This window comes from Moschus berezovskii, chromosome 23 (genome assembly GCF_049115385.1).
Source record: "Moschus berezovskii isolate FMDL1 chromosome 23, NW_MosBer_1.0, whole genome shotgun sequence".
Taxonomy (NCBI): Eukaryota; Metazoa; Chordata; class Mammalia; order Artiodactyla; family Moschidae; genus Moschus; species Moschus berezovskii.
Genome location: NC_142482.1, coordinates 13,931,309 through 13,956,352, shown reverse-complemented (window position 1 = coordinate 13,956,352; position 25,044 = coordinate 13,931,309).

Sequence of the window (25,044 nt, the reverse complement as noted above, 5' to 3'; positions counted from 1 at the left end):
GAAAAAGGAGAAAAGGAAAGATATACCCATCTAAATGCAGAGTTCCAAGAATAGCAAGGAGAGACTAAGTGAACAATTTTCCTAAGTGAACAAATGCAAAGAAAGACGAAAACAAAGAATGGGAAAGACTAGAGATCTCATCAAGAAAATTAGAGGTACCAAGGGAACATTTCATGCTGATAGGCACAATAAGGACCAGAAAAGTCATGCAGCTAATAGAAGCAGAAGAGATCAAGAAGAGGTGGCAAGAATACTCAAAGAACTATATTAAAAAAGATGTTAATGACATGGATAAGTGATCACTCACCTAGAGCCAGGTATCCTGGAGTGTGAAGTCAATGGGCCTTAGGAAGCATCACTATGAACAAAGCTTGTGGAGGTTATGGAATTCCAGCTGAGTTATTTCAAATCCTAAAAGACAATGCTGTTAAAGTGTTGCACTCAATATGCCAGCAAATTTGAAAAGCTCAGCAGTGGCCACAGGACTAGAAAATGTCAGATTTCATTCCAATCACAAAGAAGGGCAATGCCAAAGAGTATTCAGACTACCCCACAATTGCACTCATCTCACATGCTAGCAAAGTAATGCTGAAAATCCTCTAAGTTAGTCTTCAACAGTATGTGAACTGGGAACTTCCAGATGTTGAAGCTGGATTTAGAAAGGCAGAGAAACCAGAGATCAAATTTCCAACATCCACTGGATCATAGATAAGGCAAGAGAGTTCCAGAAAAACACCTACTTCTGCTTCATTGACTACTCTAAAGCCTTTGTGTGGATCACTACAAACTGTGAAAAATTCTTACAGAGATGGGAATACCAGACCACCTTACCTGCCTTCTGTGAAACTTGTATGCCGGTCAGGAAACAACCGTTAGAACCGGGCATGGGACAACGGACTGGTTCAAAATTAGGAAAGGAGTACGTCAAGGCTGTATATTGTCACCCTGATTATTTAACTTATATGTAGAGTACATCATGCAAAATGCCTGGCTGCAATAATCACAAGCAGGAATCCTGATTGCAGGAAGAAATATCAATAACCTCAGATATTCAGATGACACCACCCCTATGGCAGAAAGTGAAGAGGAACTGAATAGCATTTGATAAAGGTGAAAGAGGACAGTGAAAAAGCTGGCTTAAAGCTAAACACTCAAAAATGAAGATCATGATGTCTGGTTCCATCACCTCATGGCAAATAGACAGGGAAACAATGGAAACAGTGACAGAATTTATTTTCTTGGACTTCAAAATCACCACAGATGGTGACTGCAGCCATGAAATTAAGAGACACTTGCTCCTTGGAAGAAAAGATATGAAAAAACCTAGACAACATATTAAAAAGCAGACACATTACTTTGCCTACAAGTCTGTCTAGTCAAAGCTATGGTTTTTCCAGGAGTCATGTACAGATGTAAGTGCTGGACAATAAAAAAGGCTGAGCACCGAAGAATTGATGCTTTTGAATTGTGGTGTTGGAGGAGACTCTTGAGAGTCCCTTTGACAGCAAAGAGATCAAACCAGTCAATCCTCAAGGAAATCAACCCTGAATATTCTTTGGAAGGGCTGATTCTGTAGCTGAACCTCCAATACTTTGCCCACATGATGCGAAGAGCTGACTCATTGGAAAAGACACTGATGCTGGGAAAGATTGAAGTCAGGAAGAATAAGGGGATGACAGTGAATGAGATGGTTCGGTGGCATCACTGACTCAAATGACATGAGTCTGAGCAAATTCCAGGAGATGGTGAAGGACAGGAAAGTCTGGCGTGCTGCAGTCCATGGCTTCACAAAGAGTCGAATACACTGAATGACTGAACAAGCACATAAGAGATAAATACTATGCAAGTTCTGATAATCTTTATGAAACCATTCTAGTAAATATTGGGTAACATTAGTGCAAATGATTAAATATTACTACTATATATGAGTAGATTTAGCCAGGAGATATTTTTTCTCTTAAAATTTGGCAGAGAGATTGAAATTATATGATACCTTAAGTTAAAATGAAAACTTTAGGAAGAATATTTAAATCATAATAAGTAGTTGAGAAAACCAATATATGCCACTGAAAGTAAGCATTTATTAACAAATTTTCCTTATTTACCCTATCATTTCCCCCTTTCCCTTCTTCTCACTCTCTCTTCATCATTAATAAAAAATTTGCAGCCATAACTGAAGCTTCATCCTTTCTCTCCTGATCCTTTCCCCCTCCTTGGGGTCACCATACTTTTGAAGTTCATGTGTTTTATTCCGATGCATATTTTCTACTCTATGTAGAAAGTAAGTAAACAAGAATGAAATAGACAGTTTTGAATATTTAAGATGCACAGACATAAATTTGTTTGCTTTACTCTTAGCATTGGTTTTTGAAATTTTTTGTGGTATATAGAGTGTTGATTATTTGTTTGAATGGCTGTGTGATATTCCATTCTCTTGAATAATTTGCAATGTATTTTGTTCATTCTCTGATGGAGGTCTCCTAGGATCAGAAATAGACATGGAAAGGTTACCTGGAGGTAATAATTTTATTAAATCCTGTTTGGTTTCACACAAAGTTTAGAATTGTAGTTCCATGAAAAAACCACTGGTATTTTGATAAGGATTGCACTGAAATCTACAGACTGAGTGCCATCCCTATCAAAAATATTAGTTATTCCAATCCATAAACATTGTATGGATTTCATTTCTTTCCATTTCTTTCTTTCTTCTTCAATTTTTTTCATCAGTGTCTTATAGTGGTCAGAGTACAGGTGTTTCACTTCCTTAAATTATTCCTAGGTATTTTACTCTTTTTGTTGCAATTGTAAATGGACGTGTTTCTTAATTTCTCTCTCTCTTTTTCATTCATTTTTAATCAGAGCATAATTGCTTTACAGTATTCTGTTGTCTTCTGCCATAGACAACATGAATCTGCCAAAGTATACACATGGCCCCTCCCACTTGAACATCCCCACCACCACCCACCCCGTCCCACCCCTCTAGATTGCCACCGAATACCATCTTGAGCTCTCTGTGTTATATGGCAACTCCTCATTAACTATTTATTTTACATCCAGTAAGGTATATGTTTCAATGCTACTGTTTCAGTTAATCCCAGAAGGGGATGATAGGGGATGAGATGAGAAGGAGATGACAGAGGATGAGATGGTTGGATGGCATCACTGACTCTCGATGGACATAAGTTTGAGCAATCTCCCGGAGCTGATGATGGACAGGGAGGCCTGGCATGTGGCAGTTGATGGGGTCACAGAGAGTTGGATATGACTGAGTGACTTAACTGAACACCTTCCCCCGGTGTATCCAAAGTCTGTTCTCTATGATTTCCTACTCCTGCTCTGCAAATAGGTTAATCAGTACCATTTTTCTAGATTCTATATGTATGCATTAATTTATGAGATTTACTTTTCTCTTCCTGACTTTCCTCCTGCAGTGAACATTAGGGTGCATGCATCTTTTTCAATAATTGTTTTCTCAGGGTATATGTCAAGTAGTGGGATTGCTGGGTCATATGATAAGTTTATTCCTAGCTTTTTAAGGAATCTCCATGCTGTTCTCCATAGTGGCTGTATCAATTTACAGTCCCACCAACGGTGCAAGAGGCTTCCCTTTTCTCCACCCCCCCACCAACATTTATTGTTTGTATATATTTTGATGATAACAGTTCTGACCAGTGTGGACTGATACTTCATTGTTTTCACTTGTGTTTCTCTAATAAGGAGTGACATTGAGAATTTCTTCATGTGTTTGTCGGCATCTATATGTGTTCTTCAAAGAAATGTCTGTTTACATATTCTGACAACTTTTTGATTGGGTTGTCTGTTTTTCTGGTATTAGGGTGTTTGTGTATTTTTGAGATTAATTCTTTTCAGTTGTTTCATTTGCAATTATTTTATCCATCCTGAGGGTTGTCTTTGCACCTTGTTTATAGTGTCCTTTGCTGTGCAAAAGATTTTAAGTTTAATTAGGCCCCACTTACTTATTTTTGTTTTTATTTTCATTACTCTAGGAGGTAATGAGGTCAAAGAGGATCTCGCTGTAATTTCTGTCAAAGAGTGTTCTGCCTATGTTTTCTTCTAATAGTTTTGTAGCTTTTGGTCTTACATTTAGGTCCTTAATCCATTTGAATTTATTTTTATGTGTGGTGTTAAGAAGTGTTCTATTCTCATTGTTTTATACTTAGCTGCCGAGTTTTCCCAGCACCACTACTGAAGAGTATGTCTTTTTTCCATTGTATATTCTTGTCTCCTTTTTCAAAGATAAGTTGCCCATGGGCTCTTGGGTTTATTTCTGGACTTTCTATCTTATTTCACTCTTTTATATTTCTGTTTTTGTGCCAGTACCATACTGTCTTGATGACTGTAGCTTTGTAGTGTACTCTGAGTCAGGAAGGTTGATTCTTCCAGCTTCGTTTTTCTTTCTGAAGATAGCTTTTGCTATTTGGGGTCTTTTTTTGCTTCCATACCAGTTGTGAAATTTTTGTTCTAGTTCTGTGAAAAATGCCATTGGTAATTCGATAAGGAGTGCATTGAAACTGTAGATTGCTTCAGGCAGTATAGTCATTTTCACAATATTGATTCTTCCAATCCAAGAACATGATATATCTCTCTGTTTATATCATCTTTAATTTCCTATATCAGAGTCTTGTAGTTCTCTGTAGACAGGTCTTTTTTCTCCTTAGGTAGGTTTATTCCTTGGTATTTTATTCTTTTTGCTGCAATGGTGAATGGGATTGATTCCTTAGTTTCTCTTTTTTATACTATATTGTTGGTGCATAGGAATTCAAGATATTTCTGAGTATTAATTTTGTATTCTTCAACTTTACTAAATTCATTGATTAAGTCTTGTAACTTTATGGTGGCATCTTTAGAGTTTTGTATATATAGTTTCGAGTCATCTGCAAACAGTGAGTTTTACTTCTTTTCCAATCTGTATTCCTTTTATCTATTTTTCTTTTCTGATTGCAGTGGTTAGGACTTCTGAAGCTATATTGAATAATAGTGGCAAGAATGGACACCCTTCTCTTCTTACTCATCTTAAAGGGAATGCATTCAGTTTTTCATGATTGAGAATAATGTTTGCTGTGGATTTTTCATATTTGGTCTTTACTATGTTAAGGTAGACCCCTTCTGGGATTTCTTGGTGGCTCAGGAGTAAAGAATCTGCCCACAATGCGGGAGATCCCTTCTGAACCCATTATCTGGAGAGATTTTTTTTTTTTTAATCATAAATAGATATTCAATATTGTCAAATCTTTTTCTGCATCTATTGAGATTATCATATGTTTTTTATCTTTCCATTTGTTTATATGATGTATCACATTGATTGATTTGTGTATATTGAAGAATACTTGCATCCCTCTTGACTATGGTGTGTGATCCTTTTAATGTGTTGTTGGACTCTGTTTCCTAGAATTTTGTGAAGGATTTTTGCATCTATGTTCCTTAGTAATATTGGCTTATAATTTTCTTTTTTTGTGTGTGGCATCTTTGTCTGGTTTTGGTAGCAGGGTGACGGTGACCTCTTAGGATGACTTTGGGCGTTCCTCTCTGCAATATTTTGGAAGAGTTTAAGGATAGGTGTTAATTCTTCTGTAAGTGTTTGATAGAATTCACTTATGAGGCCATCTGGCCCTGGGCTTTAATTTATTGAAGGATTTTTGATCACAGTTTTGATTTCAGTGCTTGTGATAGGCAGGTTTATCTTTTCTATTTTTTCCTGGTTCAGTTTTGTACTTTTATAAGAACTTGTCTATTTCTTCCAGGTTGTTTGTTTTATTGCATATCAGTTCAGTTCAGTTCATTTCAGTCGCTTAGTCGTGTCCAACTCTTTGCGATTCCATGAACCACAGCACGCCAGGCCTCCCTGTCCATCACCAACTCCCGGAGTTCACTCAAACTCATGTCCATTGAGTCGGTGATGCCATCCAGCCTTCTCATTCTCTGCCGTCCCCGTCTCCTCCCACCCCCAATCCCTCCTAGCATCAGAGTCTTTTCCAGTGAGTCAGCTCGTCGCATGAGGTGGCCAAAGTATTGCAGTTTCAGCTTTAGCATAAGTCCTTCCAATGTACATCAAGGATTGATCTCTTTTAGAATGGACTGGTTGGATCTCCTTGCAGTCCAAGGGACTCTCAAGAGTCTTCTCCAGTACCACAGTTCAAAAGCATCAATTCTTCGGCGATCAGCTTTCTTCACAGTCCAACTCTCACATCCATACATGACCACGGGAAAAACCATAGCCTTGACTAGATGGACCTTTGTTGGCAAAGTAATGTCTCTGCTTTTTAATATGCTATCTAGGCTGGTCATAACTTTCCTTCCAAGGAGTAAGCGTCTTTTAATTTCATGGCTGCAATCAGCATCCGCAGTGATTTTGGAGCCCCAAAAAATAAAGTCTGACACTGTTTCCACTGTTTCCCCATCTATTTCCCATGAAGTGATGGCACCAGATGCCATGATCTTCATTTTCTGAATGTTGAGCTTCAAGCCAACTGTTTCACTCTCCTCTTTCACTTTCATGAAAAGGCCTTTGAGTTCCTCTTCACTTTCTGCCATAAGGGTAGTGTCATCTGCATATCTGAGATTATTATTTCTCCTGGCAATCTTGATTCCAGCTTGTGCTTCTTCCAGCCCAGCATTCCTCATGATATACTCTGCATATAAGTTAAATAAGCAGGGTGACAATATACAACCTTGACAGACTCCTTTTCCTATTTGGAACCAGTCTGTTGTTCCATGACCAGTTCTAACTGTTGCTTCCTGACCTGCATTCAGGTTTCTCAAGAGGCAGGTCAGGTGGTCTGGTATTCCCATCTCTTTCAGAATGTTCCACAGTTTATTGTGATCCACACAGTCTAAGGCTTTGGCATAGTCAATGAATCAGAAATAGGTGTTTTTCTGAAACTCTCTTGCTTTCTCCATGATCCAGCGGATGTTGGCAATTTGATCTCTGGTGCCTCTGCCTTTTCTAAAACCTGCTTGAACATCTGGAAGTTCACGATTCACATATTGCTGAAGCCTAGCTTGGAGAATTTTGAGCATGACTTTACTAGCGTTTGAGATGAGTGCAATTGTGCTGTCGTTTGAGCATTCTTTGGCATTCCCTTTCTTTGGGATTGGAATGAGGACTATAGTTACTCATAATAGTCTTTTATTAACTTTGTATTCTTCTGTTGTAACCTCTCCTTTTTCTTTTCTAATTTTATTGTTTAGAGTCTTTTTTTCTTGATGAATCTGGTTAATGGTTTGTCAATTTTGTTTATCTTCTCAAAAAACTAGCTTTTAGTTTTATTGACCTTTGCTACTGTTTCCTTCATTTCTTTTTTCATTTGTTTCTGCTCTGGTCTCTATCATTTCTTTCCTTCTACTATCCCTGGTTTTTTTTTTTTTTCTTTTTTGTTTGTTTGTTTTTTATCTTATTTTTCTAGTTGCTCTAGCTGTAAGGTTAGGTTGTTTATTTACCATTTTGTTGTTTTTTGAGGTAGGCTTGAATTGCTATCTCTTTTTGTCACATTCCATAAATTTTGGGTTGTTACGGTTTCATTGTCTTATTTTTTCTAGGTCTTTTAAAATTTCCCTTTTGATTTCTTCAGTGACTTTTGGTTATTTTGGAGTGTATTGTTTAGCCTCAATGTGTTTGTGTTTTTTACATTTTTTTCCCCTTGAAATTGATAGTGTTGTGGTCAGAAAAGATGTTTGATATGATTTCAACTTTCTTAAATTTATCAAGGCTTGATTTATGACCCAAGATGTAATCTATCCTGGAGAATGTTCAAGTGTACACTTCAAAAAGAAGTGTATTCTGCTTTTTGGGGATGGAATGTCCTGAAAATATCTATTAGGTTTATCTGGTATAATGTTTGACTTAAGGCTTGTGTTTCCTCATTAATTTTCTGTATGGGTGATCTGGCTTTGATGCATGTTGGGTGTTAAAGTCCCTTACTATTAATGTGTTACTGTTGGTTTCCCCTTTTATTGTTGATAGCATTTACCTTATGTATTGAGGTGCCCCTATGTTGGGTGCATATATGTTTATAATTGTTATATCTTCTTGGATTGATCCCTTGATCATTATGTAGTGTCCTTCCTTATCTCCTGTAATTGTTTTTATTTTAAAACCTATTTAGTTTGATATGAGTGTTACTCCCACTTTCTTTTGATTCCCATTTGCATGGAATCTTTTTTCATCCCCTGACTTTGGATCCACATGTTTCCTTAAGTTTGAAGTGGGTCTCTTATAGGTAGCATATGCACAGGTCTTATTTCTGTCCATTCACCCAGTCTGTGTTTTATAGTTGGGTAATTTAATCCATTTACATTTAAGATAGTTTTCAACATGCATGCTCCTATTGCTGTTTTCTTAATTGTTTTGGGCTTGTTTTTGTGGGTCATTTTTTTTTTTCTCTTGTGTTTCCTGCCTAGATAAGTTCCTATAGTATTTGTTGTAAGGCTGGTTTGGTGGTGCTGAATTCTTTTAGCTTTTGTTTGTCTATAAAGCTTTTTATTTCACTGTCAAATCTGAATGAGATCCTTGCTGGGTAGAGTAATAATGTTAGTTGTACGTTTTCCTTTTTCTTCACTTTGAATATATTCTTCCACTCATTTCTGGCCTGCAGAGTTTCTACTGGAAAACCAGCTGTTAGTCCTATGGGATTCCGTTGTATGTTATTTTTATTATTATTTTACTTTTCCCTTTCTGCTTTTAATATTTTTTCTTTGTGTTTGATTTTTGTTAGTTTGATGAATATGCGTCTTGGCTTATTTCTCTTTGAATTTATCATGTATGAGACTCTCTGGACTTCCTGGATTTTGGTGGATATTTTCTGTCCCATGCTAGGGAAGTTTTTGACTACTAATATAATCTCCTCAATATTTTCTCATACCCTTTCTTTTTCTTGTACCCCTATAATTCAAATGTTGTGTTTAACATTGTACCAGAGGTCTCTGAGAATGTCCTCAATTCTTTTCATTATTTTTTCCTTTATTTTACTTCTTGGCAGTTACTTTTATCATTCTATTTTCCGGGTCACTTATCTGTTCTTCTGCTTCACTTATTCTACTATTGATTCCTTCTAGACCATTTTAATTTCAGTAATTATGTTGTTCATCAGTTTTGTTCATTTTTACTAGGTCTTTGTTAAACGTGTTAAACGTTTTTTGCATTTTCTCCATTCTGTTTTTGATATTTTGATACTTCTTTACTATCATTACTCTAAATTTGCTTTCAGATAGTTTGCCTGTTTCATCTTCACTTGCTTGGTCTTGTAACTTTTTACCTTGCTTGTCTTCTGTAATATATTTTGTTGTTGTTGTCACTTCTTTTTTATTTTTTCCTGATGGTTGGAACTGTACTCCTGTCTTACTAGATATGTGGCCTGAAGTTTCCAGCAATGGAATTTGCAAGTTGGGTTACTCTGGGCCTTGGTGTTGAAATGTGAACCTCTGGGGTATCTCACTCCAATTAGGATGCCCTGGGGCCTGATATGGTCTTCTCAAGTGGCTCTAGCAGTAAAGAAACCTTCCTGCCAATGCAGGAGACATAAGATATGTGGGTTCAACCCCTGGGTTGTGAAGATCCCCTGGAGGTGGGCATGGCAACCCACTCCAGTATTTTGTCTAGAGAATTCCTTGGACAGAGGATCCTGGGGGACTACAGTCCATATGGTCACAAAGAGTCAGACACACCTGAAGTGACTTAACACACATGCACAGGACCTGACAGTCTCTGTTATTCCAGTAGTTCAGGCTCAGTGCTCCCACCACAAGGACTCAGGCTTGACCTCTGGCCCAGGATCCAGGATCCCACAGGCTGTGGGGTGTGGAAAAAAAAATAAATAAAGAAAAAAAAAAGCAGAGCAATAACAAAAACTAAAGATAAAATAACTTTAGGAAAATTACAAATATATTAGAAAAAATAAGAGTATATTTGAGATATCCCCTGGAGGGTAAAACCAGACCCCAAGAACAAAGAAAGAGAAGTTTAAAAAAAAAGAAAAGGAAAAATATCAAAGAGTAAAAAATAAAACAAGTTTAGAAAGCTAACAGAAATAATAAAAAAGATAAGAATATGTATGAAACCACTATTGGCAGGTAAAATCGAACTCCATTGGCAAATAGTAAAAAAGCAACACAACACAAAACAAACGGATGAAAATAAAAAACTACAACAAAAAGAAGAAAAAAACCTTGGCTGTGAGATGTGGGGCTTAGATGGGGAAGGACTTGGGTGTTAGTGGTGTTTAGCGGCAAGTGAGATTCAGGCAAGGGCGGGTCATGATTCAGGACCCACGCTTCCAGGAAAGGCCCTGGGTAGGGGTGGGTGGCTTCCTGGGCTCCACTCAGCCAAGGGGACCTCTGGCTTCCACGTGCAGAGGATCAGGCCTAGGTCCCCAGAAGGCTCCCTGAGGCTGAGTGGGTGGGGGAAATACCAGGTAAGTTTCCCACTCGTCCACACCCCAGTGTACCCTCCCTGGCCTGCCCGCTCCATCTCCCATCCCTCCTGAACCTACAGGAACTACATGGGCAGAGGGTGCCCTCAGAGGGAAACTTGGAAAACTGAAGGGGCCCTGGAGGGTTGAGGTGGGTCTGTGGAGGGCAGAGGGCTCAGTCTAAAAGGCCAAGCAACACTTGGAAGGAAGAAGGGGCCCTTGAGGATGGAGACGGCCCCAGAAGGAGGAGGGAGCTGGAGGATAGAGCGGTGTCCTGGAGTGTGGAGGCCCTTGTCCAGAGGGCAAATGGGGCCCTGAGGGGGAGGGGGCCTGCAGAGGGTGGGGGCTCTGGAGGGGGGAGGAAACTGGAGAGCAGAGGGGATCCCTGAGGTTGGAAGTGGGGCCACCAAATGACAGACCACTCAGCCTGGAGGGTCGAGGGTCCCTGGAAGCAAGCTCCAGAGGGGTGTTTTGGAGCGGGGAGGGGCGAAGAAGGTACTGAGAAGGGCCTTGATGGGCAGATGACCTGGTCCAGAGGGAGGATAGGAGTCTTCAGAGGTATGAAAAGGCCCCAGAGAATGGGCCCCTAAGGGAAAATGAAACTAGAGAGCAGAGGGTGGCCTGGGGCTTCCCCTAATGGATACTCCAAACTGCAAGTTTCCCTGCCCACTTCCACTGAGCAAGCATGCTGCTCCAGGCACACAAACTGCTCCCCTTCTCCCAGCAGTTGTTCAGTCATGACCGTCACCCAGACTCGATCCCCACTCCCCCTTCCCCCACTACCCCTGGCCAGTGCTGGTCACCACCAGGGCTCCTTCAGTCAGCAGGTATGCCCCAGGTCCCTCACCAGGGCCTGGTGAGTATCACAGGCACGCAGAGACACAGACTCCGTGTCTTCCCTTGCTGCCATCTTGACTCTGCCCCTTATTTTCTCTTTTTGATAAAGATTTGCAACATATTGTCATACATTGATCATGTATTCTATAAGTTTGCTAAATTAAGTATTCTAATAGTGGCCTCTCTAGTGTTTTCAATATGTTATATTATATCTCTAATTCAGATCACTCTTATCTCTAATTCTTGTCTGATTGCTGAGGCTAGGACTTCCAGTACTATGTTGAATAAAAGTGGTTATAGTGGGTATCCTTGCATTCTACCTGATCTTAGAGAAAGGTTTTCAGCTTTTCATCACTAAATATGATATTAGGTGTGAACTTGTCAATTCATGTCAGACTCTTTGTGATCTCATGGACTGTTGCATGCCAGGCTTTTCTGTCCTTCACCATCTCCTGGAGCTTACTCAAACTCATGTCAGTGATGCCATCCAACCACCTCATCCTCGGTTGTCTCTTCTCCTCCTGCCTTCAATCTTTTCCAGCATCAGGGATGCTTTCCAATGAGTTGGTTCTTCACATCAGATGGGCAAAGTATCGGAGCTTCAGCTACAGCATCAATCCTTCCAATGAATATTCACGGCTGCTTTCCTTTAGGATTGACTGTTTCAATATCCTTGCAGTCTAATGGACTTTAGGAAGTTTTCTCCAACACATTTCAAAAGCATCAATTCTCCAGCAACCAGCCATCTTTATGGTTCAATTCTCACATCCATACTGTAAAAACCATGGCTTTGGCAATACAGAACTTTGTAGTAAAGTAGCATTTCTGCTTTTTAATACACTCTCTAGGATTGTCATAACTCTTCTTCCAAAGAGCAAATGTCTTTAATTTCATGGCTACAGTCACCATCTGCAGGGATCTTTCCATCCTTTCCTCATCTATTTGCCATGAAATTATGGGACCGGATGCCATCATCTTACTTTTTTGAAAGTTGAGTTTTAAGCCAGGTTTTTCCCACTCTCCTCTTTCACCTTCATCAAGTTCCTCTTCACTTTCGGCCAGTAGGATGGTATTATCTGCATATCTGAGGTTATTAATATTTCTCCCTGCAATCTTGATTGCAGCTTGACATTCATCCAACCCGACACTTTGCATGACATAATCTGCATGGAAGTTAAATTAGCAGGATGAAACATAGAGTCTTGATGTAGTCCTTTCCCAATTTTCACCAGTCTGTTGTTCCATGTCTGGTTCTAACTGTTGCTTCTTGACCTGAATACAGGTTTTTCAAGAGTCACATAAGGTGGTTTGGTATTCCTACCACTTTAAACATTTTTCACAGTTTGTTTTGATCCACACAACCAAAAGCTTTGGCATAGTCAATGAAGCAGAAATAGATTTTTTGGGGGAACTCCCTTGCTTTCTATATGATCCAACAGATGTTGGCAATTTGATCTCTGTTTCCTCTGCCTTTTCTAAATCCAGTTTGTACATCTGGAAGTTCTCAGTTCACATACTGTTGAAGCTTGGCTTGAAGGATTTTGAGCACTACCTTGCTATCATGTGAAATGAGTGCAATTGTTTGGTAGTTTGCACATTCTTTGTTATTGTTCTTTCTTGGGATTGGAATGAAAACTGACATTTTATAATCTTGTGGCCACTACTGAATTTTCCAAATTTGCTGGTGTATTGACTGTACTATTTTCACAGCATCATCTTTCAGGATTTGAAATAGCTCAGCTAGAATTCCATCACCTCCACTAGCTTTGTTCCTAGTGATGCTTCCTAAGGCCCACTTGACTTCACAGTCTGAGATGTCTGGCTCCAGGTGAGTGATCACACCATCATGGTTATCTGTGTCATTAAGGTCATTTTTGTACAGTTCTTCTGTGTATTCTTGCCACCTCTACTTAACATCTTCTGCTTCTGTTAGGTCCCTACCATTTCTGGCCTTATCTCAAATTTTCTTGAAGTCTTTCCCTTTCTATTGTCTTCCTCTACTTTTTGCATTGTTCAGTTAGGAAAATTTCTTATCTCTCCTTGCTGTTCTTGAAACTTCGCATTCAGATGTGTATATATTTCATTTTCTCCTTTGGCTTGCACTTCTCTTCTTTACTCAGCTATTTGTAAAGCCTCCTCAGATAACCATTTTTCCTTTTTGCATTTCTTTTTCTTGGGGATGGTCTTGATCACTGCCTCCTATACAATGTTATGAACCTCTATCCATAGTCTTTCAGGCATTCTGTCTATCAGATCTAATCCCTTGAATCTATTTGTAACTTCCACTGTATAATCATAAGGGATTCATGTAGGTCATACATAATTGGCCTAGTGGTTTTCCTTATTTTCTTCAACTTAAGTCTGAATTTTGCAATAAAAAATTCAATGTCTGAGCCACAACAGCTCCCAGTTTTGTTTTTGCTGACTGTATATAACTTCCATCTTTGAAAGCAAAGAACATAATCAATGTGATTTCATTACTGACCATCTGGTGATGTCCACGTGTAGAGTTTTCTCTTGTATAGTTGGAAAATTGTTTCTTGCTATGACCAGTGCATTTTCTGGCAAAACTCTGTTAGCCTTTGCCCTGCTTCATTCTGTACTCCAAGGCCAAACTTGCCTGTTACTTCAGGTATCTCTTGACTTCCTCCTTTGGCATTCCAATCCCCTGTAATGAAAAGGACATATTTTTTTTGGTGTTAGTTCTAGAAGGTCTTGTAGGTCATCATAGAACCATTCAACTTCAGCTTCTTAGGCAATAGTGGTTGGGGAATAGACTTGGCTTATTATGATATTTAATGGTAAAGTGAAGAGAAACTAAAAAGCCTCTTGATGAAAGTGAAAAAGGAGAGTGAAAAGGTTGGCTTGAAGCTCAACATTCAGAAAACAAAGATCATGGCATCTGGTCCCATCACTTCATGGGAAATAGATGGGGAAACAGTGGAAACAGTGTCAGACTTTATTTTTTTGGGCTCTAAAATCACTGCAGATGCTGATTTCAGCCATGAAATTAAAAGATGCTTACTCCTTGGAAGGAAAGTTATGAACAACCTAGATAGCATATTAAAAAGCAGAGACATTACTTTGCCAACAAAGGTCCGTCTAGTCAAGGCTATGGTTTTTCCAGTGGTCATGTATGGATGTGAGAGTTGGACTGTGAAGAAAGCTGATCGCCAAAGAATTGAGCTTTTGAACTGTGGTGCTGGAGAAGACTCTTGAGAGTCCCTTGGACTGCAAGGAGATCCAACCAGTCCATTCTAAAGGAGATCAATCCTGGGTATTCATTGGAAGGACTGATGCTAAAGCTGAAACTGCAATACTTTGTCCACCTCATGCGACAAGTTGACTCACTGGAAAAGACTCTGATGCTAGGAGGGATTGGGGGCGGGAGGAGAAGGGAATGACAGAGAATGAGGTGGCTGGATGGCATCACCGACTCGATGGACATGAGTTTGAGTGAACTCTGGGAGTTGGTGATGGACAGGGAGTCCTGGCGTGCTGTGATTCATGGGGTTGCAAAGAGTCGGACACAACTGAGCGACTGAACTGAACTGAACTTGGAAAGGAACAGAGATCATTCTGTTTGTTTTTGAGATGGTACCCAAGTACTGCATTTCAGACTCTTTTGTTAACTCGGAGGGCTGCTCCATTTCTTCTAAAGATTCGAGCCCACAGTAGTGGATGTAACGTTCATCTGAATTAAATTTGCCATTTCCATCCATCGTAGTTCACTGATTCCTAAATTGTTGATGTTCATCTTGAAATCTTCTGTTTAACCATTTCTAATTTACCTTGATTCATGGACCTAACATTCTAGTTTCCTATGCAAACTTGTTCTTTACAGCATCAGACTTTACTTTTACCACCAGACACATCCAAAACTGGGTGTTGTTTCTGCTTTGGCTCAGCTTCTTTGTTCCTTCTGGAGGTATTTCTCTGTTCTTCTTCAGTAGCATATTGGTCACCTCATTCTCCCCTGATGGTGAAGTAGAAGGACGTGAGATCGTCTTCTGCAGGAACACCAAAATTGCAAGCTGTAAGTGACTGGAAAATGTTGGATCCAACCAAAAAAGATACCCATTTCCAAGGCAAAGGAGAAACCACAACAAGACATTGGGGGAGGGGGCGGGGAGCATTTAAAATCAAAACTCATACCCGCCAGAGATGCTCAGAGGCCACAAACAAAACCTGTGCACACCAGGATGCAGGAGAAAGAAGCAGTGACCCCGCAAAAGACTGAGCTGGACTTGCTTGTGACTGTTTAGGAGTCTCCAGTGGAGGCGTGGGTCAATAGTGGCCTGCCAATGGTCAGGGACACTGACTACACCTGTCCTGGGAGTCACACCATGCTGGCACAAGTCCTTTTGGAGAAGGTCACCATTACCCCTACCATAGTTTGGCCTCAGGCCAAACTGCAAGGCAGAAACACAGCCTCATCCATCAGCAGAAAACTGGATTAAAGATTTACTGAACATGGCCTTGCCCACCAGAGCAAAACCCAGTTTTCCCTATCACCAGTCCCTTCCATTAGGAAGCTTCCAGAGACCTTTTATCCTCATCCATCAGCAGGCAGACCAGATGAAAACCAGAATCACAGCAAACTAACCAATCTGATCACATAGATCACAGCCTTGTCTTACTCAAGGAAACTATAAGTCAAGCCACGTAGGGTCACCCAGGATGGATGGGTCAAGGTGGAGAGTTCTGACCAAATTGGCCCACTGGAGAAGGGAATGGCAAACCACTCAGCATTCTTGTGTTGAGAACCCCATCAACATTATGGCATTTATTCCTTTATAGTAAAGGAATATACCCAGATTCCTTAGAGATTTTATCATGAATGTATGGTGTTGTGTCTAATGCTTCTTCTGCATCTATTGAGATGATCACATAATTTTTACCATTAGTGTTATTAATGTGGTGTATAAAATCAATTGACTCAATGCAGATATTGAACCATTTTTTCATCCCTGAAATAGATTTCACTTTCATGTTGTATGATTCTTTCAATGCCTTATTGAATTCAGTCTATTACTATTTTTTCTGAGAATTTTTGCATCTATGTTCATCAGGAATATTGGCCTATAATTTTCTTTTCAGTGTCTTTGGTTTTGGTATCAGGTTATGGTGACCTTGCAGAATGAGTTTGGAAGTGTTCCTGCCAATATTGTAAAGTAAAAAAAAAAAAAAAAGAAATAAAAGAAATAAAAGAGATCAATAAAGATAAAAATATAAAAAAATAAAACTTCAAATTAAAAAAAAATTCTTGAAGTAGTTTGAAAAGGATAGGTATTCACTCTTCTTCAGTGTTTTGTGGAATTCACCTGTGAAGCTATCTGGTCATGGGCTTTTGTTAACCAAAGTTTTGTGGTTACTGATTCAATTTCATGATTAGTGATCAGTCTGTTCATAATTTTTATTACTTCCTGATCTAATCTTGCGAGATTGAACATTTCTAAGAATTATCCATTTTTTGGTTGCTTATTTTATTGGCATGTAATTGTTCATTCTTAGCTCTCATGATCTTTTGTATTTCTGTGGTATCAGTTATAATTTCTCTTTTATTTCAGAATTTATTTATTGGTCCTCTCTCTTTTTATGGATGAGTATGGCTATAAAGTTAATCAGTTTTGCAAATCTTTTTTTTTTTTTTAGTTCTACCAGTTTATTGCTACCAACCCATCTCCGTCCACTGTCACACACACACGCTCAGTCATGTAACCCCATGGACAGCATCCCACCAGGCTCCTCTGTCCATGGACTTTTCCAGGCAAGAATACTGGAGTGGGTTGCCATTTCCTTCTCCGAAGTTTTGCAAATCTTTTGGAATAACAAGCTCTGAGATTCATTGATCTTTTCTATTGTATTTTTAGTCTCTGTTTTATTTATTTCTGTTCTGAAATTTATTATTCCTTTCCTTCTACTAAATATGGCCTTTGTTTCTTTTATTTCTAGACCCTTTAGGAGTAAGGATAAGGTTTTTACTTAAGATTTTTCTTATTTCTGAGGTAGGCCTGTGTTAAGCTTTCCTTTTAGAAGTGTTTTTGCTGCATTTTATAGATTTTGGAACATTGTGTTTACATTTTCATTTGTCTCAAGGTACTTTTTAATTTTTTTCTTTGATTTCTTTGTTGACTCATTGGTAGTGGTATGTTTTTTAGCCTCCATGTTCTTGAATTTTTACCAGTTTTATTCTTATAAAAGATTTCTAGTTTCATATCATTGTGGTCAGAAAGTTGTTTGATAGTTTCAATTTTCTTAAATTTATTGAGATTTGTTTTATGGTCTACTGTATGATCTATCCTAGAGAATATTGCATGCTGCTCTTTGGGAATGGAACAATCTGCATTTATACATTTAACCTAAGATGTCATTTAAAGCCAAAATTTCATTATTGATTTTCTGTCTGAATGATCTGTTCACTGATGTGAGTGAGGTGTAGAACTTGTCCCTTACTATTATTTTATTAGTGTCTGTATCCCTTTTTCTATCTGTTAATGTTTACTTTATGTATTAAGTACCCCCATGTTGAGTGCATAGATATTTACAAGTATTATATTCTCTAGTTGATTTTTCGCCTTTAAAGAAAGCATGTGTAACAGTACTTATACCAGACAAAACAGACTTTAAAATAAAGACTGGAAGAAGAGACCAAGAATGTGGTCTTAATGTAGTATAAGTATTGTTACACATGCTTTCTTTACCTCCCTTATCATGGAATATCTTTTTCCATCCCCTCACTTTCAGTCTGCATGTATCTCTAGATCTGAAATACCTATTATAATCAACAAACATATGGACATACTGTCTTATTTTTAATCTATTCAACTAACTTGTTTTTTTGATTGGAGCATTAACCCATTTACATTCAGAGCAATTATTGATAGATATGTACTTATTACTATTTTGTTAATTGGTTTTTAGTTATAATTTTGTTCTCTTCTTCCCTTGCTCTCTTTCCTGGTGATTTGAAATCTACCTTCACTACAGTATTTGGATTCCTTTCTCTCTTTTTTGGTAACCAGTAAAAGTTTTTGGTTTATGGTTGTTATATGTATGTATAATCTTTTAACCGGAAACATTTTAAAACCATATATTTTTATTGATTTCCCCATGTTTCAGACTCATATTTTGCATATTTTAATGTTTTGTGTTCCTTATTGTCTTTAAACTTCCTACTCACTATATAAGTGGTTAACCTTATATGTTTGCCTTCCCCAGGGACATTTTTCCTTTCATAGTTTTCTTATATCTAGTTGTGGCCTTTTCTGCTTAGAGATGTTCTTTGAACATTTCTTGTAAGACTGGCTTAATGGTGATGCATATTTTCAGCATTTGCTTGTCTCTTAAATTCTTGCTGGGTATTCTGTTAACATCTGGATATTCTGTTAATATCCTTGCTGGGTAGAGTATCTTTGGTTGTAGGTTTTTTTTTCCTTTTATCACTTTGAATAAACTGTGCACCTTGCTTCTAGCCTACAGTCTCTGCTGAAAAGTCAATTGAGACTCTAGGGTGTTCCCTGATACATAACTAGCTGCTTTTCTCTTGATGCTTTTAATGTTCTCTCTATTTTTTACCATTTTAATTACAATATCTTGGATTTGGACCTTTTTGGGTTCATCTTGTTTGAGACTTTGTGCTTCCTGAATATGTATATCTATTTCCTTTTCCAGATTAAGGAAGTTTAACTATTACATCTTCAATATGTTCTCTGTCCCTTTCTCTCTCTCTCTTCCCCTTCTGGGATCCCTACAGTGAGAATATTAGTAGAAATAATGTTGTTCCAGAGTTCCTTAAACTATCCTTATTTAAAAAAATATTTCTTTTGATATTTTGATTGTTGTTCTGTTTTCCTTATCATTGCTCCATTTCTATGTATTTTGTAACCTGATATTGATTTTCCTCCAGTGTATTTTTTATTTCAATTATTGTATTCTTTTGTTCTAGTTAGTTCTTTTTTAAAATATTTTCTATCTCTTTGTTGAAGAGATAGAAACTCAAAGACTTCTCACGGAGTCTATCTATTATTTCCTGATTTTGGTGAGCATTTATGTGGCTATATTTTAAGACTTTTATGTGGTAAATTGCTTAATTTTGTTTAGTTCTTTTTCTGAGATCTTTGTCTTGTTCTTTCATTTGGGAAGTATGACTCTGTACCTTCATTTTTCTTTTCTCTGTGTTTGTTCTTAATGTGTTAGGTATATGATCTACATTCCTGGTTTTGGAAGAGTGGCCTATGCCACAGGATCCTATGGGGCCTAAGGGTGCAGTCCCCTCTAGGCATGGAGCCAGGTGCTCCTGGGGCATCCTTGGTATGGGCTGTGTGTGCCCTCTTGGTGGCTGAGTCATAATAGCTGTGGGCATCTGGTGTGTGAGGCTGGATGGGACATTCCAGGATGGGAACCACATTGGAGTGGTGCTAATGGGGGCCAGCCTTTGTGAGATGGGGACACAAACCAAATTTAGAGAAGCTTATGAGATGCAGAAGAAGCTAAATTTTGAAGGAAAGCATATTGACTGGGGCTGGTCCTCAGGGAAATGACAGGGGCCCATAGTGACAGCTATGTTGATGGAGAGTGATAGAAAGGCACCCACCAGCTAGGTGGAAAGAGAGTTAAAAAGATGGTGCTCATTTTTTCCTTCCCTGGAGTAAGTCCCGCCAGATCCCTGCCACTCCAGCACAAGCCCTAAATTGAACAATTAATCTCCTTTTTCTACGACTCAGGTGCTTTTCAAGCTGTTACCATTATGCTGGGATTTGAAGTGAGGAAATCTGTGTATGAGCACTTTAAAAGTGGAGTCTTGGTTTCCCACAGACCCCCAGCTTTCCTGGTTGTAAGGCCCACTGGTTTTCAAAACCAGAGTTTATGGGGCTCATTTGTCTGGTGCAGTTCCCCAGGCTGGGGGTTCCGATGTAGGTTTCATGCTCCTCTCCTCCTCCTGAGAGGCTCCACATTAGTAGTACCCCTCCTACTGTGGGGTCTGACCAAATCAAGTCTCTGCATCTCCTACCAACATGATATGTAGTCTTTTCTTTTTGTCCTTTGTTGTAGAAAGTCTGCCCTGCTAGTCTTCAGGTTGTTCTCAGAGACATGTTCTCTATGCAACTGTGGTTTTGGTGTGTCCATGAGAAGATGTTAGCTTAGGATCTTTCTACTCTGCCATCTTGATCTGGATTCGTAAACTAGTGGTCAGTTTTGTTATTTGTCAATTGTGTTTAGAGATTTTCTGATTGATTTATTTTATCATATAAGATAGATTTGAATTTGTTATAGTTGTAGCAAAATTTTAATTAATATATTCTGTAAAACTAAACCATTTAGAATTTGGCATTTTCAATCTTATTTATGACTTGTTGGTATACAGAAACATTAAACTTACTATGTTTAGGTCTCTTAAATCTTAGAATATGACAATAATATTTATATGTTGTTTCATATATGACCATTTAAAGGGAAAATTCAACTCTTTTAAAAACAATTTATACAGATGCACATATTTTGGAAAAATTAATTTGATTTTTCTTAAACATATTGATCATTTTCTTGTAGAAAACACAGGACTAAGTGTGTGTTTTATAGCAGAATGCCTGAGGAGTGAGAAATCAAGAAATGCAACTGACTTCACAGAGTATTAATATGCTATATGCCATTTTGTCTTTATTTTCGTATTGTAATGAGTTTTAACTTTTATGAATTAATTTACTGTAAAATTTAAATGTGCCATTTAAAAAATTTTGATTGAAGATATTAAAGTTTTGTTCCCCTGCTACTCAATAGGGAAGAGAACAAACCTGAGCTGAACTGATAGATAATATTTGAACTCTGTTCAATTCAGTTCAGTCGCTCAGTCGTGTCCGACTCTCTGTGACCCCATGAATCACAGCACGCCAGGCCTCCCTGTCCATCACCAACTCCCGGAGCTCACTCAAACTCATGTCCACAGAGTCGGTGATGCCATCCAGCCATCTCATTCTCCATCGTCCCCTTCTCCTCCCGCCCCCAGCCTTTCCCAGCATCAGACTCTTTTCCAGTGAGTCAACTCTTCTCATGAGGTGGCCAAAGTATTGCAGTTTCAGCTTTAGCATCAGTCCCTCCAATGAACTCTGTACTTGTACATATTATGAGCATATGTAATTACACATTTTAAAAAGCCATTGAGCTTATAATGGACAGTCCAAAATCTTGCAAGTTTAGTCCCAAGTAATATAAAGAAATGAACTCCATTTACTGAAATGTTATAACAAGAGTTAACGATGCTTATGTTTTATACACTACTAGACTATGCCAAAGCCTTTGACTGTGTGGATCACAATAAACTGTGGAAAATTCTGAAAGAGATGGGAATACCAGATCACCTGACCTGCCTCTTGAGAAACCTGTATGCAGGTCAGGAAGCAACAGTTAGAACTCTACATGGAACAACAGACTGGTTCCAAATAGGAAAAGGAGTATGTCAAGGTTGTATACTGTCATCCTGCTTATTTAACTTCTATGCAGAGTACATCATGAGGAATGCTGGACTGGAAGAAGCACAAGCTGGAATCAAGATTTCCGGGAGAAATATCAATAACCTCAGAAATGCAGATGACACTACCTTTATGGCAGAAAGTGAAGAGGAACTCAAAAGCCTCTTGAGGAAAGTGAAAGAGGAGAGTGAAAAGGTTGGCTTGAAGCTCAACATTGAGAAAGCAAAGATCACGGCATCTGGTCCCATCACTTCATGGGAAATAGATGGGGAAACAGTGGAAGCAGTGTCAGACTTTATTTTTTTTTTTGGTTCCAAAATCACTGCAGATGCTGATTGCAGCCATGAAATTAAAAGATGCTTACTCCTTGGAAGGAAAGTTATGACCAGCCTAGATAGCATATTAAAAAGCAGAGACATTACTTTGCCAACCAAGGTCTGTCTAGTCAAGGCTATGGTTTTTCTAGTGGTCATGTATGGATATGAGAGTTGGACTGTGAAGAAAGCTGAGTGCTGAAGAATTGATGCTTTTGAACTGTGGTGTTGAAGACTCTTGAGAGTCCCTTATACTGCAAGGAGATCCAACCAGTCCATTCTAAAGGAGATCAGTCCTGGGTGTTCGTTGGAAGGACTTATGCTAAAGCTGAAACTCCAATACTTTGGCCACCTCACGCGATGAGTTGACTCACTGGAAAAGACTCTGATGCTGGGAGGGATTGGGGGCCAGAGGCGAAGGGGACGACAGAGAATGAGATGGCTGGGTGGCATCACCAACTCGATGGACATGAGTTTGAGTGAACTCTGGGAGTTGGTGATGGACAGGGAGGCCTGGCGTGCTGTGGTTCATGGGGTCACAAAGAGTCGGACACGACTGAGCGACTGAACTGAACTGAAAAAGAAATTATATGGCTCAGTTCGTTGTAACAGTCATTTCCTATTTCCAAACTTTATTCCTTTGAAAAAATGATTTCTGAAATCTTCCACACAGGTAATTATCCCTTGCTCCGTCTAATTATGGGGTGGAATAAAATAAATCATAGAGTTGATGTCAAAAGGAAAAGTTTGACTAACCTTCTTCAAGGAAGGTTATGTGGTTAGATATATATATATATATTTTCTCACTAGGGAATTCAAGATTTAATAAGGGCATGTTGCTGCTGCTGCTGCTAAGTCGCTTTAGTCGTGTCCGACTCTGTGCGACCCCATAGATGGCAGTCAACCAGGCTTCACCGTCCCTGGGATTCTCCAGGCAAGAACACTGGAGTGGGTTGCCATTTCCTTCTCCAATGTGTGAAAGTGAAGTCGCCCAGTCGTGTCCGACCCCCAGCGACCCCACGGACTGCAGCCCACCAGGCTCCTCCATCCATGGGATTTTCTAGGCAAGAGTACTGGAGTGGCTTGCCATTTCCTTCTCTGAATAAGGGCATAACACATACTTAATGCATTATTAGAAATTTATAAGAACATGTAGGACAGGCATACGTTACACAAAGACTAATTGCTGAATTTTTATTCTATTATACTTAATTTAGGTATTTAAACATTTCAACATATTGTTTTAAATATTAACTTTTCAGGACTGAGCATTGGAAATGGATTCAAATAGATTGTCTTATTCATATATCCAATGTTTCCAGTTAGACTTTTATTCTGCTTTAATTTTTAAGATATTGTTTTCAGTTTTCCTATATTGTGACACTGTTATGACATTTGCTAAGACATGGCTGCAAATGTCTTCATTCTCTAGCACCGATGTAATAAAATACCACAGACTGGGTAACTCAGAACAACAGACATTTTATTGACCTAGTTCTGGAGGCTAGAAGACCTAAATCAAGGTGTTGACAAGGTCACGCTGCCTTTGAAATCTGGAGGGAAGTCTTCCCTTTCCTCTTCCTGGCTTCTGGTGTTTTGCTGGCCATCTTTGGCATTCTTTGTCTTGTGGAGACATCATTCCAAAATTTCCTATTAACATGGCATTCTTCCTGTGTTTCTGTTAGGATGAGGTCCTACTGGAGTAGGGTGGGCCCTTAATCCAACATGACTGGGGCCCTTAAAAAGGAGCCTATATGAAGAGACAGAGACAAAGGAAGGAAATAAGGTCATATTCTGAGGCACTGAGGGTTAGGATTTCAGCATATGAATTTTGATGGGACACAGTTTGACCTATTACAATCTCCCACTCAGATAAAAACCTGAATGCCTTATTTATGCAACTGTGTAAAAGCCCCTGTGTCCTTGTCTTCCGAAGTAAAAGGGTGACTCAAGAATTAACTTTTGGGAAATGTGATGATGTAGAAACAAAGAATATCTGTTGGGCTAGGGAACTGGTAACAATTTAGACTAAGACTGTAATTCCATCACATGGCAGAATCACTGAACTCCTTGCTCCCTGAAAGATATAAAGGACTGACACCCATTCCTAAGTTGTTTTTATAGGAAGCAGATCCCCACCAAATGAAAACTTCTAAACAAAAAACAGACCTCAGCCTGGTTGAAACCAGAAGATTGAGGATGCTTTACACTTCACCTTGATGCCAACCAATCCAAGAATCATGCACGACCTGATCCTGTACCCTGCAGCCCCTCCCTCGCACTGCCTTTTAAACCCCTCCTCTGAAGGCCATCCGGGAGTTTGGGTCTCTTGAGCACAGGCTGCGTGTTCCCGCTTTCTGCTCTTGTCTTTCTTTGCTGCAACCTGGTGTCAGTAGATTGACTTTGCAGCGTACTGGTGAATGGGCACACGTTTGGCTAGGTCACATTTCCAAATGAACTTTTTTAGTGCAAGATGGTGCTGTCAGCTACAATAATCACTGCAGAGATCCTGCTTCTTTGGGAGAGATAGCAGTCACAACAAATGTATCAGAACTTGACTGACAGGAAACAGACCTCAACTGTTACCTAATACTGTTATTGTATATGTGGACAGTCGTCATTTAATTGTCCATCTATGAAGGTCTGGACTGACTGACAAGACATTTGCTTCTCACTAAGTGTAACTTGAAATTATTTAAAAATTTTCACTTTTCTCAGATACAAAGTATTAACATCTATCAGAATATATAACACTCAGCATTTTTATTTTTAGAATCCAGTCTAACTGTATTGTGGGAGAAGATTTTAGTTATGGGGAATGTCTGTCAGACTTAGAATATCATAAGCATTGGTCCTTGTATGCAGCCTACAATCACCAGAATAGGCTCACTCTGTGTCTGGAAACTAAGTTTGTCTGGACTATGGTCGAACTTTCCTGTTTATTATTAGTGGTGTGGGATTTTGCAATTTTTTTGCTTTATATATCTCTTGACTGGATGC